Source organism: Rhipicephalus microplus, chromosome 4 (genome assembly GCF_043290135.1).
Source record: "Rhipicephalus microplus isolate Deutch F79 chromosome 4, USDA_Rmic, whole genome shotgun sequence".
Classification (NCBI taxonomy): domain Eukaryota; kingdom Metazoa; phylum Arthropoda; class Arachnida; order Ixodida; family Ixodidae; genus Rhipicephalus; species Rhipicephalus microplus.
This window is the reverse complement of record NC_134703.1, coordinates 214,708,547-214,721,163: the sequence shown is the minus strand read 5'-3', so window position 1 is coordinate 214,721,163 and position 12,617 is coordinate 214,708,547. Positions and strand designations below refer to the sequence as shown.

At 46.2% G+C, this 12,617-nt stretch overlaps 1 protein-coding gene across 8 annotated transcripts in view; it reads right to left on the bottom strand.

The window, feature by feature from the left end:
* Positions 1–12,617, bottom strand: part of LOC119172975 (cell adhesion molecule Dscam1-like) — a 2,235,730-nt gene that overhangs the window by 1,932,470 nt on the left and 290,643 nt on the right. The window lies entirely within an intron of this gene.

The window sequence follows — 12,617 nt, the reverse complement described above, 5'->3', positions numbered from 1 at the left end:
GTGTAGTCACCGATGTATTTACAGCCGGTTAGGCGAGCAGCACCAGCCACACAGATTAGCTCGTGCCAGTCTATCTGCTGTCTCTTCTTCAGCTCCATGCACTGGCACGTAGCATCACCCCCGGCGGCGGAGGCACCGTCCCGGTGCTCTAAAGGTCGTTATCTGACGCATTATTGTAAGGCTTGATCCGCGAGACGTGTACGATATCACTGGGCCGCATAGTAGATGATGATAGGACAGATGGGGCTGATCTTGTAGGTGACAGGTGTTACTTGACGCAATATACGGTAGGGTCCCGTGTAATGAGACAGAAGTTTTTCGGATAGGCCCAGCCGACGATGAGGGGACCAGAGTAAAACGAGGGTACCGGGAGCGAAACGTACGTCTCTATGTTCCGCATTGTACCGACGGCATTGGTTGGTTTGCGACGCCATCAGCCGAGCGCGAGCGAGCTGACGGGCATGATCGGCTCGCGCAATCGCGTCGCGGGCATACACGCTGGTGGACGAGGTGTGAGCTGAGATGACTGTGTCCAGTGGTAAAGTCGGCTCTCTTCCGTACAATAAGTAGAACGGCGAAAATCCCACTGTGTCGTGACGGGATGAATTATACGCGAAAGCTGCGTAGAGTAAGGCAAGGTCCCAGTCTCGGTGGTCGGGCGACACGTACATAGCGAGCATATTTGTTAAAGTGCGGTTAAATCGCTCCGTGAGGCCATTTATTTGAGGGTGGTAAGCGGTTGTCAGTGTGTGTTGCGTGGAATAAGAACGCAGAATGTCGGCGATGACTTGGGATAAAAATGTACGGCCACGGTCTGTGAGAAGCTGTCTCGGAGCACCGTGAATCAACATAACATCCCGTAACAAGAAGTCAGCGATGTCGGTTGCACAGCTGATCGGTAGAGCTCGCGTAATAGCGTAGCGTGTAGCGTAGTCTGTAATAACGGCTACCCATTTGTTTCCCAATGTTGATGTGGGAAAAGGACCAAGCAGGTCTAACCCAACACGGTAAAATGGTTCCGCGGGTATGTCAATTGGTTGAAGATGGTCAGCGGGTAGCAGCGACGGTGTTTTACGACGTTGGCATAGGTCACACGTGGCAACGTATCGGCGTACCGAACGAGCAAGGCCTGTCCAGAAAAAATGGCGCCGGACGCACTCGTACGTGCGGGATACGCCAAGGTGTCCAGCCGTGGGAGCTTCGTGAAGTACGGTGAGAACACAGCGGCGCAAATGCTTAGGCTCAACAATGAGAAGGTCGGGCCTGTCTAGTCGGAAATTGCGACGGTATAGCACACCCTTTTGAGTGACAAAGTAGCGGACGGAAACATCATTTGGGGAAGATTACATACGGCTGATGATGTCAGGCAGCTCTGGATCACGCTTCTGTTCTTCCCCAATATTGAAGAATTTGGACACTGACAAGATAGAGTTCTCCGTGGGCTCGTCATTGTCCTCAGGATCGTCGACAGGGTACCGGGAGAGGCAATCAGCATCACGATGTAGGTGGCCAGATTTGTAGACCACCAAATAGGAAAACTCTTGCAGGCGCAAAGCCCAGCGACCAAGGCGGCCTGATGGATCTTTCAGAGAGTTGAGGCAGCAGAGTGCGTGGTGGTCGGTAACTACCGAAAATGGGCGTCTGCATAGATAAGGTCGAAATTTCGCAACCGCCCATACAAGAGCCAAGCACTCACGCTCTGTTATCGAATAGTTACGTTCAGGGGCGGATAGGAGGCGGCTGGCATATGCAATAACGCAATCATGGTCATGTTGTTTCTGAGCCAGCACTGCACCAAAGCCATGCCCACTTGCACCTGTACGGATTTCCGTAGGGGCAACAGGGTTGAAGTGTGCCAGAATTGGAGGGGTAGTGAGAAGAGCGACGAGAGTTGAGAACGCAGAAGCCTCTTCGGAGCCCCATGAAAACGGGACTTCTTTCTTGAGGAGCTGCGTAAGCGGCCTCGCTATGTGCGCAAAATTTTTCACGAAGCGTCGGAAGTAGGAGCATAGTCCGATAAAGCTGCGTAAATCCTTCGCAGATCGTGGTGCAGGAAAGTTTATGACGGCGCTGATTTTTGCCGGGTCTGGTTGTACACCGTTGGTGTCTACTAAATGGCCAAGCCCTGTGATTTGATGGCGTCCAAAGTGACATTTGGACGAGTTGAGCTGCAGGCCAGCGCGACGGAAGATTCCCAGGATGGCTGAGAGGTGCTCTATGTGAGTTTCAAATGTTGGTGAAAATACGATGACGTCGTCCAAGTAGCACAAACAGATGGACCATTTGAATCCTCTGAGCAGGGAGTCCATCATTCGTTCGAAGGTGGCTGGAGCGTTACAAAGGCCGAAGGGCATGACCTTGAACTGATATAGGCCATCGGGGGTGATGAATACCGTCTTTTCACGGTCCATTTCATCTACCTCTATCTGCCAGTAGCCGGAACGAAGGTCTATGGAGGAAAAATAGTGGGACCCATAGAGGCACTCAAGGGCATCATCTATTCGTGGCAGAGGGTAGACGTCTTTTTTGGTAATTTTGTTTAGGCGTCGATAATCCACAGAAACGCCATGCACCGTCTTTCTTGCGGACTAGCACTACAGGAGAAGCCCAATGACTGCAGGATGGCTCAATGATGTCCTTGGCGAGCATTTTGTCGACCTCACTTTGGATGATGTGACGCTCGGCCGCTGACACCCGATATGGACGCCTATGAATAGGATGCTCATTACCAGTGTTTATGCGGTGGCTCATACCGGTAGCTTTCCCCAACGGACGGCCGCTGATGTCAAAAACGTCGATGTAGGACAGCAGAACCCGGTGGAGCTCATCAGTCTGCTGCGGCGTTAAGTTGGAAGCGATCATCGAAGTAATAGCGCTGTCTGAGCAAGTGGTAGATTGATGTTGAGCATGGGGGTCAGAAGGGGTGGCCATCGCGAAAACATCTACCGTATTGTCTTCTAAGGCACAGAGCAACGCCAAAGAGATCCCTTGTGACAAAACTTGAGGTGTCAAGCTAAAGTTGACAACTGGGAGGCACGTAGAATTTCCTGCGATGGACAGAATGGTGTGCGGTAATGTAATGCCATGGCTTATGAGAACATCGGTGATAGAGGTCAGAACATAGTCACCGTCGGGAACTGGTGGTATTGAGACGAGCTCAATGTAGGTCAGTGTCTGTGGAGAGAGGCGCGCGTGTCCCGTTGTGCAGAGGCGACTCAGCCGTTGTGTAAGAGGTCCTGTTGCGGGCAAGTGTAGACGGAGCGTACTGGTCGAACAGTCTATGAGGGCAGAATGCGAGGACAGGAAGTCGAGGCCTAAGATTATGTCGTGGGGGCATTTATCAAGGACGGTGAAGAAAACAACTGTGTGTCGATTCGCAATGCTCACACGAGCGGAGCACATTTCAACAATAGATGCTATTCTACTATACGCAACACAGACGAACTGAGTGGTCGCAGGGGTGAGAACCCTCTTAAGCTTGCGGCGAAAATCACTCGTCATCACGGAAAGTTGGGCGCCGGTGTCGACAAGAGCAGTGACACGCACGCCATCTACTTGTACGTCTATGAGGTTCCATTTTATCGGTATTGTCAAAAGAGAATTTTCGGTCAGTCCGAGCGATGCAGCGCCACCTCCGGGGGATGCAACGCTTAGTTTTCCGTCGGGGAACCTCGTGGGAAGGCGGGGGACGATGGTCGGCGGGGCTGTGGAGAACAAGACTGGCGACGTTGGGGGGATGGAGAGCGAGCGTAGTGGTGTTCAGAAGCAGGTTCCCGGGCAAAATGGTCACGGCTGGTCTCATGGCGATAGGCAGGACGTGCATAGAAGGGACGAGAGGGTGGTTGCGCAGGAGGACCCCAGCGACTTCTGGTGAGAAGTCGCTGGGGCGCAGCCAGAAGTCGCCAGAATGGCGAGAAATGTGCCCAATTCTGTGACACGAGAAACATATCGGCTTGTCATCGTGTGTTCGCCATGCGGAAGGATTACGGAACGTTGAGGGAGAGCCGGTCGGGAAGGGACGGGCAGGCGTGTATCAGGGCTGGTAGTCAGTGCGGGGAGGCGGTGAGATAGAGTGAATTCCCAAGCTGGCGATTTCCTGCCGGACGACTGCTTAAATGAGAGGCAACGTAATTGGTGGAGAGGGGTCAGGGGACGTTGGTTCCACCTTAGCTGGAGCAGCCGCTTCAAGCTCCCGCCTGACGATTCGCGTCACGTTGTCACAGGTGTCTGGTGGATGATATGTGTCGAGACACGAGGACGTCGCAGTGGTGTTCGGGAGGCGCTGGAACTGATGGGAGAAGCGTCTGCTTTTAGCTTGTTGGAACCGGCGACATTCTTGAATGATCGCATCAACAGATGACACATTGTTGAATACCAACAAGTTGAACGCTTCGTCGGCGACACACTTTAGGATATGTGCAACTTTTTCAGTTTCAGACATATTTTCGTCAGCTTGGCGGCATAGTGAAAGGACAGCCTGAATATAACCGATGTAGGGCTCCGTGGAAGGTTGTGCATGAGTCGACAACTCAGTTTTCGCAGCTTCACGAGTACCAGAGATGTTGCCAAAAAGCTCACGGATCTTTGCCTTGAAGCTGTTCCAGCTTGTTATGTCATGCTCGTGGTTATCAAACCAAACACGCGGGGTTCCGTCGAGATAAAAGATGACGTTTGCGAGCGTAAGAGTGGGATCCCATCTGTAAGTGGCGCTGAAGCGTTCTTAGAGGCGTAGCCACTGGTCGACGTCGGAACCCTCGCGGCCCGAGAACACACCGGGGTCTTTGAGCACGGGAAGCGTCACGAAAGTTGTCGCGGACGCTGGGTTGACAGGTCGGGCAGATGGGGGAGCGACCGGAGAGGATGTAGCCGAGTCTTGAGTGGTTATGTTGTAAACCGCGAGGGAGCGTCCGCTTCGGAGTTCCGTGGCGAGGACGGAGATCACACAACACCACCAAATTTGTTACGGGAAGGAGACTGATTCAGAGGGGTAGTCACCGATGTATTTACAGCTGGTTAGGCGAGCAGCGCCAGCCACACAGATTAGCTCGTGCCAGTCTATCTGCTTTCTCTTCTTCAGCTCCATGCACTGGCACGTAGCAATACTATCTGATGGAAGCAACAAAGGTGGGTACGGTAAGAGGCACGCCAATCATACGCAAAAGGCGTCAACGTGGTCGTTTATGAGTTTCCACTATTCTACGGCAAAAGAGAAATGTTGGCTGGGCAAGAATATGCGTGAATGAGCATGGACAGAAACATGAGCTTTTGTTAAAAGATAAAGATGGGGGACATTTGCTGACGCATTGCGATTCTCATAAGTGTGAGCCATAGCTGGATAAGGTTTGGATTATTGGCAGGCGCAGGGACACAATTACTCGAAAATGCATGGATGCATTCTACTATATAAAACCACGAGGCTCATTAGGTATCAGTGATACTTGGTCTTTCTGGTAGGTAGAGAACAAGTTCACAGATTGTGATTAGTTAGTATGCTCCTAATGTGAGCCTAACTTACTCCGCACATGTGTGCCTATAATTTTCGATTCCGGATATAATGAATATACTGTCGAAACTTTGAGCTCCCCTAGACCCTTTTGTCAATATTTTATCATTAAAAACAGCCAAATCTTTGTGGCTTCTACAAGAACAGGGATCGATTAGAATATAAAAGAGTATTTCTAGCCTGACCTTTGTGTCTAAAAAATCCTTAGGGGCAAATTTGACATAGAAAAGGGACATCGTGTCTGGGTGGTGTAGACCAGGGAAACATGAGGCTATGACAAGTTACCGATATGCAATGACAAGGAGAATGAATGCAGTGATTGTGTGAGCATTCCAAGCTAGAAAAAGGCTAGGAGTGACCAGTGACTTCTGTTGCATAAGCCATGAAAGAAAAAAAACAACCACCGTCACTTCTGCCACCATATGGAACGTAAGAGAACTACCAAAAGCGGCATTCATTGTTTTTCTGCGCAGGCTTATGGCATTCAGCTCCATAAAAGTAAAGCGAGGGCACATAAATGCTTCAATGTGGTAGCTTCAGAGCGCAGGCTCAAATGTGTTGCAGCAAAATTATAAAAAAGCGCTGCTCTTTTACCTAGTCGTTTTTACCTAGTCGTGATACTTATGTCGCTCCAAACATAAGCTACCTGGAAAAAAATAATTTACTACTTTTTGGCTATCATTACACAAAGCCCCCTTTTCATGCCTTGCAGTGACCGAAAAAATTATGATTTCATGGGCATGAACGGCGTAAGAAATTTGCCAGCCAAAACATTACTAGCCTCATGCGTCGCTAAACAGGTGTATCAGTTGCCACTTTCTTTTTCTTTGTCACATAGCTACTTGAAACCTTCAAGAATATGATTGGGGATCTGGGTGACATCGGTCATGATGGGGTGCAAGCGTGGTGAGCTGACAGAGGGGAAGATGAGGTCAAGCAGCGCAACATTCATACTTAGAGAGCGGTCTCACACTTACATGCACGAATGCAGTGCTCAGATTTAGTGAAACATATGAGTAAATTCTTTCAGCTATAAAACGAGTTTTGCTCGCACCGCAAGTATATTGTAAAATGGATGCAAATTGCACCCGCTGAACTTTGAACAACGAATCTAATCATATCATATTCACGCAGATTTCTAATCTATAAAGTGGGTATTTATTTGATATGCCTTCGGCAGTATTCAAGTCAGTGTGAAAAGTTAATAATATTCACACGCTCCCACCAAATAAACAGCACAGTACACATGGTCGGGAAAGTTTAGAGGCCTTATCAAGCCTGAAAAGTGCCTGTCGCTGTCTACACAAGTGCTAAATAAATTAATTGGTTTACATTATACATCACCAAATTTTTTGAAATTATGACGTCTTCGGGTGACATCGCTGCTTGGTCTAAACTGGGCAGATCCCCGAAAAACTGACCAACCGCATGACGTGCAGAAAGCTTTTGGCGAGGGAATACAGTTGACCGAGAAGCAGAAAAGGATGGCTGCTTTGGCATTCAGATCCTCTAAGACAAACACATATGGGACCTTGGGAATCTTATTGGGGCAGCAATTTCACACCCCACTTGCGCACTTACAGGCCTTTCACGAATGCGACAGTAGACCTGTCAGAATCTGATCAGTTTCTGCGCATGGTACTGCAGATATTTTCATTCCAGTTTTAGAACAGCAGCACCATGGTGTGGTATACGAAGTGATCACACGTACGAAACGATTGCTTCCTTAGTGCTCACCTATGTGAGTACTTATAGCACTAGCCTGTGATATGGTTATCGCGAAAACTCATGCAAAGTCTTTTTTTAAGGTTCCGACTATTTTGTTTCAGACTTGAAATGGCCTCCCCTTCTCCCACTCCCTTTGTGCTTTTACCATCTTGAGTGTCTGTACAGCACGCTAGCTGATTGGCACCCTTGGCTTAGCGAGTGCAAGCTGTAAAACCAGTCCGGATATTGCATTTGTCATTTGGAAGGTGCAGGGGAATAGGCGGCTCACACATTTGTGGCTGCACCCAGTGAGCACTCGAGGAACTTCATTGGAGAAATACGCTTGAGTGCGTCTACGTCTTCTGAGAACGTCTCATTTTCCAGGTGTCTATGGTGGCCGATGCTGAGAGTAAATGCATTATGTCCCGCTATGATCCGTGAAGGCCGGGTGTCTAGAAAGTAAGCTACAACATGACCTACATGAGTGAACAGATTATTTTCCAAAGCTAAGCTTTGTAGAGGTAAATGGTGAATATCTTGTCTATTTCGTGCAGCTCAAGCTTTATTCCTGCTACATCTCTGCTAGACCAGACACTGCCCACTAGAACAAGCAAATGACATCACATCAATGATCTTCGAGGACACAATGATCATTCGCAATACATGTGTTACCGTCATTTGAGAGTAAGTATTACGCTAGCAAACACATTTTTATCAAGAAGTTGGCATACTGAAAATATTGTTTCCAAACTTGAAAAGGCGTCAAGACACTTGACGTTTGTTTTGCTGCGCGTGGCTCGGAACGCTGTCGAGCTCACGCAGCCATCCGCACTTCTTGCTGCAGTCAAAGAAATATGGCTCATTAACTCACAGTTTAAAATATAGTTACTGCGCACATGTAAGTTTGTTTTCCACCAACTTGCCTGCAAACTATCCACAAATTTGTCAGTGGACCCTTTTAAAGTCTGAAAAGTGCCTCTATGAAGGTCACCGAAATCGAAACTGGGAGTCCGTAGCCTCTGAAGTTATCCGCCACGCGCTGGTAAAAAAATCTCGGGGACTTAGTATTTTTCAGGAATGATTTGCAGACGATTCAAGCTATTCTCAGTTAGCAACTGTCGCCACTCTGTGCAACGCTTATAGAGGCTGCTTGGCCTGGTGACTTCCCCTCCTCTCCTAAGAAAACAAAAGCGACGCGCATCATGTCGCCACCCCTTCACATGTGCAGACTAGTCTCTCGGAAAAGGTTCAATGTTATACTACCCTTTAACCAGTGTCACGTGGAACACACACTGCCAAAGCTTCCTCACCTCCACGTGAAGTAAAGACCACCAGGTAATGTCCTACGAGTCTCAAAAATAGAAGGCAAAGTCAAGTTCTCTGTGTACTCGGAAACGCTTCTGCAGTCCCCTGGCTACAAAGGCGAGCAGCCAAGCAGGTCCTGGAATTCTGAGCACAATTGCCAAACCACTTCGTCAAGAATGTGGCACGCTTTGTTCCCTTCTGTCTCTCTGACACTCCGTCTATTTCTTCCTTTCTTTTCTTAGCAGCCTCTTGGGGTTAAATTGTGTATTGGAAACGCAGCGACTAAATTTACCCACAGGGCTAGACACTGACGTCTGTAATCTGGAGAAATAACCCATGCGTGTTTTGGCGGCATAGTCATGTTTAGCGGCATCACTTTTGACAAACGTCAGAACTAACACGAGACAACTTCATGGTTCTTTTCACAGATGACGCCACCACAAAAATGGTTTGCAATATTAATTATTTGTTGAAAATTTTTTGAGTCAAGCGCTGCTATGCAATGTTAGTAGGCACTGGTAATTACAAAACACGACGCAGTCCTGCTTATGTGCGATAATAGTGAATTAGCAATAAAAAAAAGTAAATTTGCACAAACCTGGCAAGCAGAAAAGTGAGCTAAATTCACTCTGTCTTACATTTATCTAATTAACTTATGACAATTTTCTCTGCATAGAAGGCTTGCTGCTACAATATTGAAAGTTTCAGATTTTCATCTTGAACAGTTTTTCCACCTCGACGGTAATGCCTAAAAAAGTAGATTCATAAATTTGTGAATTAAAGCAGGTATTATTCATGAGCTATTCATCAGAACGCGAAACAACTTCGAAGACATTAGGTAAATTGTAGTCTGAAAACCTATTCAATAGGTTTGTTCTACACAAAAAGAAAAAGTTATTCATACATAAACCTTCATTTTTCTGCTCAATTTGATTGAAGCCTGCATGACTTTTTGATTGTTTACTGGCTACACCTTTGCATAAAAACCTTGCATATTGCTTTATGAAGAGGCTCAGGAAGTTTCATTTGGTTATGTTGAACTGTTTCGCCACACTTCCAGCTCAGCGTAGACTTGTACAGCAAAAGCACTGGTCTTTGCTAGCACTGTTTTTAGTTCTATGCCAAACCGCTTCAAACTAGGCGACAATACTAGCTGTCATCAGAAAGTAGAGAATGTAAGCTTTTTAATGCAATACCATTCACATCAATAGGCTGAGCATAGAACGTCCGCAAACAGTGAATAAAATGCAGAGCGGGTGCTGCCGGAGTGGGACCACCACCTTAATAAATCATATTGTTAGGCTAGTTGGTACATGCTTACTTAATTGTAAAAACATGCATACCATCGGGGAAGAAAATTGAGGACAGAACAGAAAGGGCGTCACCCACAACTAACTTTATTTTCGGAAAATCCGCAAAATATATAAGCGTAGCAACCTTGCGCACGCACATTGGCTCACATGCTAGTCAAAAAACACGCGATAAGATTGGCAACAAAAAATTATGACAAAAAAGCCACTAAACAAAACAATTCCTAAGAATGAAATTCCCCACCACGCAGAGCAACAGAAGTAATACTAACATGCGTATCTCTCTTCTTTTTCATGTAGTATGTTTCTATAATTTTGCGTGCTAAGGTGTCATTACTCTTTCCAAGGAAAGATACACTGAAAAACCTAGCCTCACACTTGCAGGAACCACAATGTGTAGGCAAATGTGCCGGTGCATAAAGGACAGAATTAGGGAGCAAGAACTTTCTGTGAAAAATACACTTTCGGCATATTTGTCAGCACATTGTGGTTACTGCAAATGTGAGGCTAGGTTTTTCAGTGTATTCGTCCTTGGAAAGAGTAATGATACCTTGGCCTGTGAAATTATGGAAGCATTCTACATTAAATTCAAGAAGATACGCATGTTAGTGTTACATCTGTTGCTCTGCGTGGTGGGCAATTTTTTTTTTAAGGAATCGTTTTTTGTTTAGTGGCTCCTTTTTTGTCATCATTCTCCTGTTGTCAATTTTATGGCATGTTTTTTGACTAGCATGTGAGGCAATGTGCACGCGCATGGTTGCTACGCTTATACATTTAGCTGTTTTTCTAAGAATAAAGTTAGTTGCAAGTGATGCCTTTTTTGTTCTGTCCTCAATCTTGTTCCCCGATGGTATACATCTTTGCATATTTCAGTAAGTACTGTGTTATTTTCCAATAACGATGCATTGCAGCACCAAAATTTTTCTGTTCACTTGTCCGTCTAGTTACATCAAGGGTAAGCTGTATACAAAAAAATACAAGAAATGAAAGCATCAAACCTGAATAAAAATATCAGGTTAAGCGAAACGAAAAGGATGTAGCCTGACTGCTCATATCTCTAAATCCGACCAAAAGAGAATGCTCTTTTTCTCAAAGGTGCATCGACAGCAAGCTTACACATGTGTCAGTTGACCTTGCAATCTCCCCCACCTCTACTATCTCCCTGACACTTTGACCTGTACTAAGTGCAAGAAATACACTGTGTTCCAAAATGGGACTAACCCATCAACCCACGCAAGCATTCCGAGAAACCTTTAAACTGCTGTTTATAGACTGTAATGGTGCTCACAGAGTGTATCACTATATAAGGTTCCTATCTGAGCCACTGACCCTACTGCATGTCACAGAACAAAAGGAGCATTTAAGGGCTCATTTATCTTTCATAGACACAGCCTGAGCACTCACACAAAATATTTGCATAGCGTTTTTTCTGTTGTAATAAGCAGTTAATGACACACTCATCGTGAATGGAATAGTTAGTTACCTAGAAAAAGGTTTTACAGTGCTCAGTCACGATTTTGGTTTCAGAGGGCGCTAAACAAGTGAGGTGGGACGTAACGTGGTTTTCATGCGAACATAGCTGGCTACTTGAACACGAAACCGTATGGACGTGGTCACCGCACAGACAACTTTCTTCAATGAAGGCTTTCTGGGTGCAGCGATAATTGCCTCTGAAATGAAAATATGCATCCCCCATAAAAGTGCGCAGCCAAACCGAGGACATCAGTCTTTTTGCTCCCATGCAAGTCTGCCCCTTCTTCATTTGAAGAAGTCTACTAGGAGAGCACTTGCAAGGGTTGTGGAAACCAACCCAAACTTGGGATGTAGAAGGCAGTGGGTTGTTTAGACAGAACCCAAAGGGGTGTTCTGCAAGTAATGGTATGACAAGCACTGTAAGGCTGATTTTAAGAGTGGTCCAGCACATGTCACTTGTTGATATTTTGTGGACAACAACCACGCCCCTGTCTACCTATCCCACAAATTAACTCGCCTGCAAATGCTGCTCCCAGCAAATGCAATCGGAGGGACAAAAAATACAAAGATGCAGCACCATTTTCAGCTTAAATTTATTACAAAGCAGTGCAGATGTATGTACAGTCCTTCAATGAGAACAGACAATCAGCCCATGAGAAATATAGGAGACGTATTAGTAGCTTTTTGACTATATTAGAGCAATTACGATAGGAATGTTCAGAATTTAGGGTGAACAAACAAACAACTTTTCACCGGTAAATACTGAAACTACAACCTTCGGATAATGCATTTGATGCTCTTATCAATTAGCTAAAGCAATGACTGTTCTCTTGTCGATATTATCGAGTGTTTCCGAGCACGTAAACCTGGGAGTGTTAGTAGGCACGATTCATAGCACGTGATCTTTCTACGTGTTAGTAGCTGACAATAAGCCCTCCTACACTACCTAAAGGCATTAGAACTACAGGAACAAGACCCTCGCCATGAGTGAACAAAGAAATTTTAGGGGCTCATTTTTCTTTGTTAAAGGAATTGTGTTCACCATGGGTTTAAACCTTGTTACACACTTCTGCTTGTGATCAGAGCTGCAGTGTTTTTAGTTCATTTGAGAGGTGAATCTGCACAGGCAAGAAAATACACTGCCTGTACTTCAACACTTTCTTCCTACCTTCTCGAGTCTGCGAGAGACACTGTACATGCAATATAAACAGTTGCCTTGTTCTTTTCTCGGGCCTTCGATGTAGCCAGCCACTCCTCTTCACGCCTAGGATCCATCACACACGTAGGCAAACTCATAGCTACCAACAAAAACACATCTT